At 37.4% G+C, this 15,926-nt stretch overlaps 1 protein-coding gene across 12 annotated transcripts in view; it reads left to right on the forward strand.

Annotated features, from left to right (window-relative positions):
• BLM (BLM RecQ like helicase) overlaps positions 1 to 15,926 on the forward strand; it is an 85,926-nt gene that overhangs the window by 3,161 nt on the left and 66,839 nt on the right. The window lies entirely within an intron of this gene.

A 15,926-nucleotide genomic window follows, 5' to 3' on the forward strand; every position in this document is an offset into this window, starting at 1 on the left:
TCTTTTATGATTCCGTATGAATTTTAGAATTATTTGTTCTAATTCTGTGAAAAATTTCATGAGATTGCATTACAGTTGTATATTACTTGGGTTGTATTTTGTATTTATTCTGTTTAAGGGAAGAAAGGATAGAAAAAGAGGTCTATGGGTAACTGCAGAGTATTTTGGGGAGCAAAATGCCAAAAGCCACTGTGGATCTCCTTTGCTTGTAGCTTGATAAAATGAGGGCTTTGAACAGTCTCCTCTAACCCTTGTTAGTTCACACCAGTCTTTGCACAAATGGTGCATTGACTACTCTTCACAACCTCCACCCTGTCTGAAAGGTTCCAGTTGTCCTTCAAGATCCAATTCAGTATTCTTTGGAAAGCTTCTCTATGATTTTCCTGAATTTTACCTTCATCTGGGAAGTCATAAGACTTTTAAGAAAAAACTTTATTGTAGGACTTACCCCATTTTATTATATTTATTTATTGGCATGTCTATTTCCTACTAGTCTAGAAGCTCACTGAGGGTCATAATTATGTCTTGCCTATCTCTGTCCTCTAGTGCCTCCTACGATCTCTGGCACAGAGTGAAAATACAAGTTCAAATCAGCTAGTGGAGGTTCTTGGGATTATAACATAGGGACTTTGTTCTTAAAGAATATCAAGGAACTATTGAGTTTACTTTATCTAAAAAGTCCTATATCTTAATGAACCATGCATGTTCTCAATGTTAAGAAAAATATTGCACTCATAATCCCGTCTTTTACTCACTTCAGCTGTTTTTATTTTCTCATGAAATTTAAATTTTGGAATTTCTAAATAACCTTAGTGTATTCATAATTTACTGTTTTTTCCCCAGTTTTAAATTATTCCATGTAGCTTCTCAGTCTTTGTGGTTGTCATTTATCATGTGAATTATCACTGTATTCCATCTCCTTGTTTTAATAGGTATGAAATGTTGCCTCATGCTATTAATTATTAGAAAAGTTGAACATTTTTCCGTAAGATTATTTTGTATGTGTATATTCTGGTTAACTGTGTATTTATACTCCCTGATCATTAGTTCTTAGGAGCTTTATGTGTTTTTAATATTAATGCTTTATTTGTTATTTGTTGCTGTTTTTTCAAAAAAAATTTGTGTGTGAGAGTAGTACATTTTTTTAAGTACATTGTGTGTGTGTGTGTATAAAGAATATAGAGTTTAACTTTATATTAAAATTATGTAAATATAAAGAATAATTATAAAACTGTAATTACGTGTAACTGTCACCCACATGAAGAAATGTAACATTATCAGTACCCCCAGAAGTGTGCTTCCTTCATTATAACGTCCTCCCTACACTGGAGATAACTATTTTCCTGGTTTTTATAATAACAATTTTCTTGTCTTACTAACTTATCCGTGTATGCACCTGTAAGTAAGGTAGTTAATTCAGTTTTGCCTGGTTTGAACTCAGTAAATGGGTTGATGGTTTATATTTCTACTTTGTCTTTCTTCTTTGATTCAATATTATGTTTGTGAGATTCTTCCATATTGTAGATACATGTTTTCCTTTTCTTCTTTAATATTTTGGCCATGCCGTGTGGCATGGGGATATTAGTTCCCCAACCAGGGGTCGCACCTGTGCCCTCTGCATTGAAAACATTGAGTCTTTACCACTGGCCCACCAGGGAAGTCGCAGGTTTTCTAATTTTTTAAATAATTTAATGATTTATAATAAAAGCTTATTTTGTTGCCATAGAATATTCTGTTGTATGATTGTGCCTTAGTTTATCCATCCTGCTTTTGATGGGCTGGTTTTGGATTTTGGCTATTAATGTTGCTCTGGATGTTCTTGTACATCCTCCCTGCTACACACGTTCTTTAGTTTGTGTATAACTAAGAGTAGACGTGCTGGGTCTAAGGGTATGTATAGGTTTTACTTTTCGATCTGAACCCAAATGGTCTTCAGAAGTGGTTGCACTCCTACCAGTGTATTAGACTTTTAATTGTTCCGTGTCCTTTCTAATATTTGATACTGTGATTTTGTTTTTTGCCTATCAGGTAGGTGTATGTATTTTCTTATGGTTGTAGTTCCCTGGATTATTAATGAAGTTGAGCACCTTGTATTTATGGACTATTTCCTCTTTTTTAAAGTGACTCTTCAAGTATTCTGTCTTTTTTGTGGAGTTGTCTTTTTCTTGTTTTGTAGGAGTTATTTTTACATTCCACATAGTAGTTATTTATTTGTTATACGTATTGCTGATATCTTCTCATCTGTGGCTCTTAAAAGTGGATTTAATATAATTTTAGTCAACTATTTTTAAACATTCTTATTATGAAAATTTTTTTGACTTTTTATTTTATATTGGAGTATAGTTGATTAACAATGTTGTGATAGTTTTAGTTGTTCAGCAAAGTGATTCAGTTACACATACACATGTATCTATTCTTAAATTCTTTCCCCATTTAGGTTGTTACATAACATTGAGCAGAGTTCCCTGTGTTATACAGTTGGTCCTTGATGGTTATTCATCTTCAATATAGCAATGTGTACAATCCCAAACTCTTAAGTTTCTCTCCTCCACCCTACTGTGAAATAATATATATTATATTTCATGGGAAAAAGTGCAGAAAACATCCATATAAACTGTGTTGTTGTTATTTGGTTGCTAAGTCTTGTCCAGCTCTTTTTTGTGACCCCATGGACTGTAGCCCGCCAGGCACTATCTATGGGATTTCCCAGGCAAAAATACTGGAGTGGGTTGCCATTTCCTTCTTTAGGGGATCTTCACAACCCAGGGATCGAACTCGTATCTTCTGCGATTAGCAGGCGTACTCTTTACTGCTGAGCCACCAGGGAAGCCCATAAGCTTTGTAGCAATGAGTTAACATAGTAGGCCTGAGAATTATCCTTAGAAAGACCTGCATGCAAGATTGGCCCTTGACTGATGTCTAGGAACTTGGCTCTTGGAACCTTTCTTAATCTAATAAGGTCCTTTCGCCGACCTGGGGCACTAACACTTGCTTTCATTCTGAGAAGCTGACATTTTGGGGTTAAAGGGTTCCTATGTGACCAGCCCTAGATAAAGACCCTAACCATTGCATCTCTGGGGAGTTCCCTAGGGAAGAACGATTGCACACATGTAGCTACACTTTCCTTGAGAGAGAGCCTGCTGTCTGGGAGGGAGAGAGTATGTAAAGCCAGCGTGGATTCCTACAGACTGGTGTGTCTTTTCCTCTTGCTGATCTGATGGTGTGCCTTTACAACCTGTTCTAATGAAACTTAGCTGTGTGTTGGGACTGTATGCCTGGGGGTCCTTCATCACTGAACATGAGGGAGTGGTCTCTGGGGACCCCACCAACAGCAGCTTAATGACATGTATCAAAGCAAACACCTCTGTACCCATGTCCCAAGTTAGAACATTGCTAGCACCTTCAAAAGCCTCCTCTCTGCCCCAGTCTCGTCCTTATCCCCAAAGAGAACGATTATCCTAACTTGTGTGCTAATCAGGACCTTGCTTGCTTGCTTTTGCTTGTGGTCAGCTGTGTCTAACTCATTGCAACCCCCTCTACTGTATCCTACCAGGTTCCCTGTCCATGGGATTTCGCAGGAAAGAATACTGGAGTGAGTTGCCATTTCCTCCTCCAGGGGATCTTCCCAACCCAGGGATCGAACCCGAGTCTCCTGCATCGCAGGTGGATTCTTGACCACTGCACCACCTGGGAAAGCCCAATCAGGATCTTATTTTTTCTTTATATTCAGGTGTCAGGTCTTGAAAGTGCAAGTTGCTCAGTCATGTCCGACTCTGCAACCTTATGGACTGTAGCCTGCCAGGCTCCTCTGTCCATGGAATTCTCCAGGCCAGAATACTGGAGTGGGTTGGCATTTCCCTTCTCCAGGAGATCTTCCCAACCCAGGGATCAAACCCAGGTCTCCCACATCACACGCAGATTCTTTACTGTCTGAGCCACCAAGCAAGTTATTTTAAACTAGTTGGCACACACAAGATTCTTAATTAAAATGACAGTTCAGTTTTTCTTATCTTTATCTTTTTTGTTAGTGCTTTATATATCTTGTTTGATAAATGTCTTGGTGATTATAAAATTATTCTATATTATTTTCCAGAAACTTTATTGTTTTGCCCTTTACATTTAGAGCTGCTGTTCACTTGAAAATGATTTATGTGTGTTGAGTATAGTAGTGCTTAAATTTCATTTCTTCTCATGTAGATATCCAGTGCCCCGGCCCCATTTACTGAAAGACTCCTTCGCTAGTGTTCTGCAGCACCACTTTTGTCATAAATTGTCTGTATATTGCCTTGCTTGTGGATTTTTTAGTCTCTTTAGACCAAAGAGAGACTGATCTATTTGCCTATCCTTGCATCAGTATCTCACTGTTTTTAAAGTGGGTTTTTAGTAAGTCCTCATATGTCTGCTGGCGCTAGTCTTCTGATCCTATAGGTCTTCAAGAGTGTCTTGGCTATTTTTGGAATTTTGCATCACCATATAAACTGTACAGTCAGCTATTAAATTCCTTTGGGGGGAAAAATAGAATTCTGATTGGAGTTGCATGAAGTTACACATCCATTTGGAGAGAATTGGCATCTTGACAGTGTTGTTGCCTTCCAGTCATGACTATGATTCAAATATTTATTTACTCCTTGTGGGCCTCCCAGGTAGCTCAAACGGTAAAGAATCTGCCTGCAATGCAGGAGACCTGGGTTTGACCCCTGGGTCGGGAAGATCCCTGGCGAAGGGCATGGCAACTCACTCCAGTATTCTTGCCTGAAGAATTCCATGGGATCTCAAAGAGTCCTTTGATTACTCCTTACTTTCTCATAATAATAATTTATGATTTTCTGAACAGAATCATAGACATAGTTTGGTAGATTTATTTTTTGGACTTAAAAATTTTTATGCCATTGTAAATGGTAAGCTTTCTGAAATTTTCTGTTTATTGGTGATATATAAAAATAGAATTAATTTTTGTATGCTGACCTCATATCCAGCAGTCTGCCTAAACTCACTGCATTTGTTTTCTGCTGTAACATATAACCACAAATTCAGTGGCTTAAAACAACACAGATTTATCATCTTACAGTCTGTAGTCCCAAAGTTGAATGGGTCTCGTTGGGCTAAAATCAAGGTGTTGGCAAGGCTGTGTTCCTTTCTGGAATCTCTAGGGAAAAATCTGTTTCCTTGCCCTTTACATCTTCTTGAGGCTTTCCCCCTCCGTTAATCTGAAGATCTTCTAGTCGTTCTGTATACACAGTTGTGTCATTTGTGAATGTTAGTGTTCTTGCTTCTTTCCAGTCCTCCTGTACTGTTTCATTGACTGTTCTTGCTGTGCTGCTTTGGCTTAAACTTCCAGTGCACATCATATGGAAGTAGTGAGAGTGGGCATCCCTGTAGTGTCCTGATCTAAAAGGAAAAGCTTTCTAAATTTCATCCCACTGGATGGAGGCTTGTTTATTTTTTAATGTATATCCCCTCTGTAGGGTTAGGAAAGTTCCCTTTTATTCCTTCTTTGATAAGAGTTTTCATAAAGAATGGATCTCATTGTGAATGGATATTTATTTGATTTTACCGTATGCTTATTCAGCAGCTCTTGAGAAAAATCATAAGATTCTTTTGCTTTAATAAGTTAATTTATTAATGTTGCCAACCATGCATTCCTGAAACAGTGCAACTTGGTCATAGTGTATTTTATACATGACTGGATTTGGTTTGCTAACATATTGTTTGGGATTTTTTGCAGCTACATTCATGCATGAGAATTGACTTGTAATTTTTCTTGTTAACTTCCCTTGCAGAATTCTGTCCCAAAATTATGCTAGCTTCATAGAGTTGGGAGGTTCAGTCTTTCTGTACTTTCGAATCATTCATAAAATTTGGAATTTTAAATAAAGTATTTAAAAATTAGAATATTTTATTGTCATAAATGCTCAGAAGAATTCACCAGCTCTTGGGTGTTGATAGTATCCTTATGGGTAGATTTTTAACTACAGATATTTCTTTAAAATAACTGTAAGGCTGTAGGCTTTCTGTCTTTTTGAGTGAGTTTTTATAACTATGTTTGTAAAGAAACTTGTCCCTTTCATCTAAATTTTAAATTTCACTGGCTCAAAGTTGTTCATAACAACCTATTACTATATTTTAATGTCTATGTTATATGTGATTGAGTTTCTTCTTTTAGTCCTGATAGTGAGTTATTCATGCCTTTTCTCTTGTTTTTGGTAAGCCTTTTCACAGAACAAACCTTGTTTACTGATTCTCTCTATTATTTGTTCATTATTTTGGCTCTTTATAATTTTCTTCTTTCTATATTCATTGGACTTATTTTGTTTTTCACTTGTGAAAATGAAAAACATATGAGATAGAATAGTTAAGGCTGTGCATTTCCCTGTAATTGCTTCTTTAGTTGCATAAGTTTTTTATATGTAAACTTTCATTATTGTTCAGTTCAAAAATATATACTAATGCCCACTCTGTTATCTTATTTGATGCATGCTTTTTTAGTAAGTATATTTCTTTATTTCCAAACATAAGGATTTCCTGGATCTCTTTCTTCCTTTCTCTTTTTTTTTACTTTGAAAAATTAAACTAATTTTTATGGAAACATTGTAGGATTAGTCCAGTAATAATGTATCTACTCAAGTGTGCATTTTACATTCATTAAAATAGTTCATGTTATCAACCTTAAAAATAAAATAGTTATTTTACTGGCAAAATGAACTTATTCAGGAATGGCAGAGGAATTGCAATTTAGGACGTGCAAACTATGGCAAACCACAGGTAAGCCTGGAAAACATAGCAGAACAACCTTACTTTATATGGAAAAAGAAGTTGGGAAGGGATGCTCTAAACCCAAGACCATTGGAGGAAAGCAAGAGTTCAGAGTGGCTGAGTTGCAGATCTCATTGACTGCGCTGTTGCTTAACAAGGAGAAAATCAGGTGATAAAGTAAGCTTCCTGCCCAGGAACGTAAAGCAAGCTGTGAAGGAAGGTACATGTGAGGAGAGCACCCCCTTCAAGACTTTGCAACTCTGTTTTCAGTGAAATTTCTCCCTTTTTTAATTTTTGCAATATGTTTAGTCACAAAGAAAACATTAGTATTTCCCCAAAAGTACAAATATTTTTAACTGTTCTTATCATTGTACAACAAAACTAGAAAGTTAGAATGATTAAAAAAAAAAAAAGACAAAGGCCCTTCATCTGGAAAATTAAAAACTTTCTATTAACATACTATCAGATACAAGGGAAATACAAATGGAAATAAAGGATTCTTGAAAATTAATGAAATGAAAACAACAAATCAGGTGCTGTAAGACACATATAATGAGGTGATGAAGGGGGGAATTTATAGCTTTAAAGCCATTATAAATGAAGGAAAGAAAATAGATGAACTAAATTGCAAGCTTGGAAAGTTAGAAAAAGGACAACAAAGTAAACCAAATGAAAGCACAAGAGGCAAAAGTATAATAAAGACAGGGGCAGAAATTAATGAGATAGAGAACTGAAAAATGATTAGTCAAAATCTTGTATCTTGAAAAAGTTAGCAAACTAGTAAACTACTGCCTAACTTAAGAAAACAGGCAGGGGGATTGGTCTTCCCTCGTGGTCCAGTGGTTAAGAATCTGCCTGCCAGTGCAGGAGACACGGGTTTGATCCCTAGTCTGGGAAGATCCCACACGCCACAGAGCAACTAATCAGTGCGCCACAACTACTGAGCCCAAGCACTGGAACTGCTACTACAGGCCTAGAGCCCATGCTCCACAACAAGAGAAGCCACTGCAATGAGAATCCCACGCACGGCAAGGAAGATAGCCTCTGTTCCCCGCAACTAGAGAAAGCCTACCTGCTGCAACAAAGACCCAGTGCAGCCAAAATAAATAAATAAAGATAAAAAAATTAAAATAGGGGGAAATCACAAATACAAAATGACAAATGGGGAAAAACCCACTGATAGAAAAGAAATTTTTTAAATTATGAGATCAATTTGCATGCCTCTAAACATATTTGAATATTTATATGAAATGGGTTCAGTTCAGTTCAGTTGCTCTGTCGTGCCTGACTTTTTGCAACCCCATGAACTGCAGCACGCCAGGCCTCCCTCCCTGTTCATCACCAACTCCCAGAGTTCACTCAAACTCATGTCCATTGAGTTGGTGATGCCATCCAACCATCTCATTCTCTGTCATCCCCTTCTCCTCTCACCTTCAATCTTTCCCAGCATCAGTTCAGTTCAGTCGCTCAGTCATGTCTGACTCTTTGTGACCCCATGGACTCAGCACGCCAGGCCTCCCTATCCATCACCAACTCCCAGAGTTTACCTAAACTCATGTCCATTGAGTCTGTGATGCCATCCAACCATCTCATCCTCTGTTGTCCCCTTCTTCTCCCTCCTTCAATCTTTCCCAGCATCAGGGTCTTTTCAGATGAGTCAGCTCTTCACATCAGGTGGCCAAAGTATGAGAGTTTCAGCTTCAACATCAGTCCTTCCAATGAACACACAGGACTGATCTCCTTTAGGATGGACTGGTTGGATCTCCTTGCAGTCCAAGGGACTCTCAAAAGTCTTCTCCAACACCACGGTTCAAAAGCATCAATTCTTCAGCATTCAGCTTTCATTATAGTCCAGCTCTCACATCCATACATGACCACTGGGAAAACCATAGCCTTGACTAGACGGACCTTTGTTGGCAAAGTAATGTCTCTGCTTTTTAATATGCTGTCTAGGTTGGTCATAACTTTTTTCCCAAGCAGTAAGCATCTTTTAATTTCATAGCTGCAGTCACCATCTGAAATGGGTAGAGAAAAACAATTTGACAAAATGGATCCTCATAAAGATGACAAGTTAAATAGCTCAATTTCCATAGGATAAACAAAGTTTTGAAAGAACCTTTTCATTGAAAACAAAAAGCAGTAGGTCCAAATGGTTTCATAGGGAAAATTCTACTAAACTTCAAAAGTCTGGGTAATCAACAATGCTAATAAATTGTTTCGGACCAATGAAGGGTAACTTCAGAAACACCTTATCAGCCCTCCATATTACGTTACTGATTGAGCCGTCCTTCTCTTGTGCTCGTGCTCAGTCGTGTCCGGCAGTTGCAGCCCCGTGGACCGTGGGCCGCCGGGCTTCTCTGTCCATGGGATTTCCCAAGACAGAATACTGCCGTTTCCTCCTCCAGGGGGTCTTCCCGACCCAGGGATTGAACCCTCGTCTCCTACATTGCAGGCGGATTCTTCTACCACTGAGCCACCAGGGAAGCCCCGAGTAACCTGTCTCTCGTTGTTGTCAAACGGCTAGAGTGAAGGAAAATTTCCAAAACACTTTTCAGTCTTCTAGATGCTCCTTGAGTTTGCCTTTTTTGAAGCTGTTTTGTTGACCTATAATAAACTGCACATATTTGAATTATGATTTGATCAGCTTTGATATATGTAAGATATCATCACCACAATCGGCTTAGTGAACATACCCATCTCTCCCAAAAGTCTCTGCATGCCCCTGTGTCATGCCTCACTCCTGCTCCCTTTCCCAGTCCAGAATCTATATTTATCTCTCTATATATTTATATAATCCATATATGAAACAATTTGAGCATCAACATAAATAATGACAGTATAGATTACAACCCACTGAATAAATGAAGACTCTTTACTGATAGAAAACAAATAGAGGAGACAGAAAAATTCTTGATAGTAGAATGCCAACTACTAAATGGTAATGCCAACTGCTAAAGAATGACTGTGGTTAGAAAAACCATCATTATATAATCATATTATTTCTTCAGGTATGAATCATCAATGGATATGAAAACAGCTTTTTTTTTTTGTAGTTATCTTTTTATTGCTGATTTCTGGCTTAATTACATTTGGTTGGAAGCATGTCATTATTATGTCAGTCCTTTGAAATTTGTTGAGACTTGCCTTGTGACCCAGTACAGGGTTGGTTTTTATCAATGTCTGTTCTTGAAAAAAATGTGTACATGGTGTAGTTGTCAAGTTTGTGTTATTCGAATTTCTAGATTGTTACTGATTGTTTAGTTACTTGTTCTGTCATTTACAAAGAGCTAATTTTAAATTACTATAATTACAGGCTTTTTTCTGTTTCTTCTTGTCATTCTATCAGTTTTGCTGCATGTATTTTTGCAGTTATTTTATGAGCCATACCAATTTAAAGTAGTGAATCTTTCTGGTGAATTGAATTCTTTATCACTATATTCTTTATCTCTACTGAAGCTTTATGTCTTAAAATCTGTTTTATTTGAGATGATTATAGCCATCAGCTGTTTTTTTGTCAGTCTGTTTACATTTATTACAATTAATAAATTTTTGGATTTAGATCTACTACCTTATTTTTTCTTTGTATTATTCTTTTCCTCTTTTATGTAGCTTTCTTACAGGTGAAGTTTTTTGTTTGTTTGTTTGTTTTTAATCATTTTTCCCTTCTAGATTTTAAGTTACATACTCTGCTTTTGTTCTTTGGTAATTACCCTAGAAAGTGCAAATGCATATTTATGCTCTCAAAGTTTTAAGGTTATCAAAGCCTTACACTCCTTACAGACAATACAAGGGCCTTGGAACATGTTCACTGTCTTTGCCTCCCTCATTTATGGGTTATCTGTTGTTGGGTGTTTTAACTAATTTTTTAACCCCACTGGACATTGTTATTGTTTTGTGCAGTCAAGGTTTGCATAGATTTAACCGAATGTTCGCCACTTTCTTTGTCCTTCAGTCTAGCTGTCATCCATCCAGGCTCACTTTTCTGCTACATGAAAGTACATCCTTCAGAATTTCATCTAATGAGAGTCTGCTGGTGGTAAACTCTTGGTTTTTGATTATCTGAAAATATCTTTATTTTGCCTTGATTATTTTTTTAAAGATTTTTTTTTTAATGTGGACCTTTTTTTTTTTAAGTCTTTATTGAATTTGTTACAATATTGTTTCTGTTGTCTGTTCTAGTTTTTTGACCACAAGGCACGTGGGATCTCAGCTTCCTGACAGGGGATCAAACCCGCACCCCCTACATTGGAAGGCGAAGTTTTAACCACTGGACCGCCAGGGAAGTCCCCTGGCTTGGCTCTTTAAATAATGACTTTGTTAGATATAACTCACATACCATAAAATTCACCCATTTTAAGTATAGAATTCAGAGGCTTTTAGTATATTCACCTGTGCAGCAGTTGTCACACTGAATCTTAGAACAGCTTTGTCAGCCCAAAGAAAAACACTGCACCCCTAGCCATCAAACCGCAATCTAACCAGCACCCCTGCCCCAGGCAATCACTGATTACTCTATAGGTTTGCTTATTTTCGACATGTCATATAAATGGGATCATACTATATGTTGTTCTTTGTGACTGGCTTCTTTCTCTTAGCATAATATTTCAAGGTTCATCATTATTGTTGCATTTATCAGTACTACATTCCTTTGTGTGACCAAGTAATATTCCATTATATGGTTACCCACATTTCCTTTATCCGTTCATTCATCAGTTGATGGACATTTGGGTTGTTTCTAGTTTGGGTAGTTTGGGGCTCTTATAAATAATGCCCCAATAAGCATTCAGATACAAGTATTTGTTTGAATACCTGTTTTCAGCTTTTTTGAGTGTATATCTAGCAGTGGAGTTGCTGGATCATATGATAACTCGGTGTTTAACTTTCTGAGGAACTGCCAGACTGTTTTCTAAAGTAGCTGCACCATTTTACATTCCCACCAGCAGTGGATAAGGGTTTCACTTCACATCCTCACCAATACTCTCCCTGTTTCCTTCATTATGAAAAGTGAAAGTGAAGTTACTCAGGTGTGCTCCTCTGTCCATGGGATTTTCCAGGCAAGAGTACTGGGGTGGGTTGCCAAATGGAGTGGGTTCCATTTCCTTCTTTCATTATAGCCAGTTTAAAAAATAACAGCCTTACTGTGATGTAATTTATGATTCAGTCTCAATGTTTGAAGGATATTTTTGCTGGGAAAAAAGTCCTAGCTTACTTTCAGCAGATTGAAAGATATTAATCCACTGTTATTGTCACTTTTTTTAATGGAAGTATAGATGATTTATAATGTTGTGCTCTATTCCACTGTCTTATGATTTCCAATTTTACTGAAGAGAAATCTATCCAAAAGTCTATCCAAGTATTGCATGATTAGAGGAAGTCCCTGGCAATCCAGTGGTTAGGACTCCACGCTTTCAATGCCAGGGCCCAGGTTCAATCCCTGGTTGGGGAACTGAGATCCCACAAGCTGCTTGGTGCAGCCAAAAAAGAAAAGGGGGAAAAAAACACCCCACAAATCTTGCAATTGATATATTTTGGTATGGATTTATTTTTATCTGTCTTGCTCAGAATATGTTTCCTTTCTTAAATCTGAAGATTTGTATCTTTCATTCTGGAAATGTTCCAGCTGTTATGTTTTCAAATATTCTGCCCCAGTTTCTCCTCTTTCTGGAGCTAGATTTATGTTAGACTTTCTTACTCTATCTTCCATGCCTTTTAACTCCTCATGTTTTCCATCTGTTTTCTTTATCATTCTGTGTATGCATCTATTAAGTCAGAAACTTTGAAGGATCTTAAATTTTACCCTATTTTTCAGCTCACAAGTTAGCCAAACACATACAGAGATGCTTACACGTGTACTGATGACGTAGGACACCTGGGTGAGGGATACAGATGGTTTACTGTTTACTGTAGCAATACCTTGCATCCGTTCCCTACACCCTAATTCCCACAAGGTGATGTGATGAGAGCTACATGATACCTGTGCATACAGTTGAGTGCATCCCAGGAAAGGAACCCCAAAATTCAGAGACTCTGAGCACTTAAGGGTTCCAGCATATCTTCCAGAGAGATTACTTTTTACCTTAAGATGTAGGTAAATCTCCCCGGCTGAGAGAGGAAGGGACCTTGAGGTTTATTACCCTAAATGTAGGGGAATGTCTCCAGGGAGAGAAAAGAAAGGGCTTTATCTTGGCTACCATGAGATGTCTCTGGGGAAAGTGTGACGCCAAATTGCTCCAGAGGAGTACAGCCACCAAGGCCGTTTGCTACTTAACATGTCCTTTGCTCAGAAGGCTTGGACCATGTAGGAGTGTGAGAAATCCATGGAGACAGATCCTGGACACTTCCTTCTGATTTTCCCCCCAGGTTACTAATTTCCTCTTCAGCTCTGTGTTGTCTGCTGAAACAGTGTACTGGTTCAAAATTGGGAAAAGAGTACATCAAGGCTGAATATTGTTACCCTGCTTACTTATCTACAGAGTGCATCATGTGAAGTGCTGGGCTGGATGACTCACAAGCTGGAATCAAGATTGCTCGGAGAAATATCAATAACTTTAGATGTGCAGATGATACCACTCTAACGACAGAAAGCAAAGAGGAACTAAAGAGCCTCTTAATGAAGGTGAAGAGGAGAGTGAAAAAGCTGGCTTGAAACTCAACATTCAAAAAACTAAGATCATGGCATCCGGTCCCATCAGTTCATGACAAATAGAAGGGGGAAAAGTGGAAGCAGTGACAGATTTTATTTTCTTGGGCTCCAAAATCACTGTGGATGGTGACTGCAGCCACAAAATTAAGATGTTTGCTCCTTGGAAGGAAAGCTACGGCAAACCTAGATATCATATTTAAAAACAAAGATACCTTTGCCAACAAAGGTATATAGTCAAAGCTGTGGTTTTTCCAGTAGTCATGTACAGATGTGAGAGCTGTACCGTGAAGGCTGATTGCTGAAGAATTGATAACTTTTGAATTGTGGTGCTGGAGAAGACTCTTGAGAGACCCTTGGACTGCAAGGAGATCAAACCAGTCAATCCTAAAGGAAATCAACCCTGAATATTCATTGGAAAGACTGATGCTGAAGCTCCAATACTTTTGGCCACCTGATGCTAAGAGTTGACTCATTGCAGAAGACCCTGATGCTGGGAAGGATAGAAAGCAAAAGAAAGTTGTGGCAGAGGATGATTTGGTTAGATAGTATCACCGACTCAGTGGACATGAATTTGAGTAAACTCGAGGAGATAGTGGAGGACAGAGGAGCCAGGTATACTGTAGTCCATGGGGTTGCAGAGTCGGACACAACTGAACAACTGAACAGTCTACTGTTCTACAAAGTCTATCTGTTGAACTCTGAATTTTGGTTATTGTATCTTTCATTCCTAAAAGTTCTGTTGACAAGGTCAATCTAACAGTTGTGTTTACTGCAGATATTTTCAAGCTTGTCTTTTATTTTTGTAAACATAAGTTTAATAGCTTTATACTGCTATGTCTGATACTGTTTATTTCTGTTACAACTAATTCTCATTCCTGGTGCCTTGTTTCCATTTTGTGCTTGACTAATTCTGTTTGCTACACACTGTCTCATGGTAACTATTTAAGGCATAAGATAAAGGGCTTGTCCTCCAGAGACATTTTTGCATTTGTTTCTGCCAGGTGCCTTGGGGTTAGGATTGCTTTAATCTACGTTCATGACTTGAATTGTTTTTTAAATATGTGATTGATAAAAATTGGGTTGAAAAGATTTTCTTGGGCTTGTGGTTTCAGGGTCTCTCCTACTCAGCCCCTCACTAATTGGTAACTTTATTTGTAGATTCCTGGGGATAGAGGTGGGGTTTAATTTTAGTTTACCTTTGCCCAAATGACAGAGCCCTTTGGGGTGACGGTTTTATGGGGAAGCAGTTCCCACTACGGTCTTGCCCTGACTTTGATTCTACCCATCTTTTCCCTCCAAGGCTAGCAAAACTGATGTTCAAATTCTCAGAATTAGACAGCTGTCCTTAGGACAAAAACAGCTGTCAGTATTCTCCTTACCTCTCTGGGTTCTCACTTTTGACTTGATCATTTTATCTTCTTGTCAGAGATTTGCTGTATTTAATCATTTCTTCTTTTTTTTTAACTTTATAAAAAAATTATATTTTATATTGGAGCATAGTTGAATAACAGTGTTATGTTAGTTTCACCTGTACAACAAAGTGATTCAGTTATACATGCATACACACGAATCCTTTTTCAGACTCTTTTCCCATTTAGGTTATTACAGGGTATTGAGCAGAGTTCCCTGTGCTGTACAGTGGGCCCTTGTTGGTTATTCGTTTTAAATAAAGCAGTGTGTCCATGTCAATCCTGAACTCCTAGTCTAGTCCCCCCACCCCGTATTTAATAATGTCTTATTTTATCCAGCACTAATCTAGTAGGATCAATTGTCAATAAGCCTTTTCTGTAAGGGGCCAAATAGTAAATGTTTTAGGCTTTGCAGGCTAGACATTCTCTGTTGTAACTTCCCAACCATGCAGTATGTGAATAAACAGGCATTGTTGTGTTTCAATAAAACATTATTTAAGAAACACAGGGTGTAGGCCGGATTTGGCCTATAAGTCATAGTTTTTTCAACTCCTGATCTAGAATATATTGTGTGCTCATTATGTCAATAACATTTGTTAAATATGATTACTTTCCTTATTTTGTTATGTTTTTCTCATTGCACACTAAACATTGTATTTTGGTTTTTCTTTTTCAAAGTTGAATACCATGCCATTTAAATTAGTTACACTTAATATGATTATAATATTTCTAATGCTAGTTCCCATCCCATTGTTATTTTGTATTCTTGCCTCATGCTTTGTCCAATGAAGTGTTTTTGTTGAGTTTTGTGAAATATTCTTGTGGTACATTAATTGGAATTTTATTAAACTCACTAATATAGGAAGAAATATCTTTGCTATATTTAAACCTTTCTTTTAAGAATATGAAATATATTCCTCAATCCAAATCTTTCTTAATTCTTCCTAGTAATATTTGGTCATTTTCTTTATATCATTAAGATGTATGTCTTTTGTTAGGTTAATTGGTAGCTTAATGTTTTTCATTGCTATTGTTAATTGAACACTTTCTTAAAATTATATTTTCTAGTTAGTTATTACTATTACATGAGAATACTTTTGACTTTTATGGATTTAAATTTA

This window comes from Giraffa tippelskirchi, chromosome 12 (genome assembly GCF_054371585.1).
Source record: "Giraffa tippelskirchi isolate mGirTip1 chromosome 12, T2T-mGirTip1v1.2.pri, whole genome shotgun sequence".
NCBI lineage: Eukaryota > Metazoa > Chordata > Mammalia > Artiodactyla > Giraffidae > Giraffa > Giraffa tippelskirchi.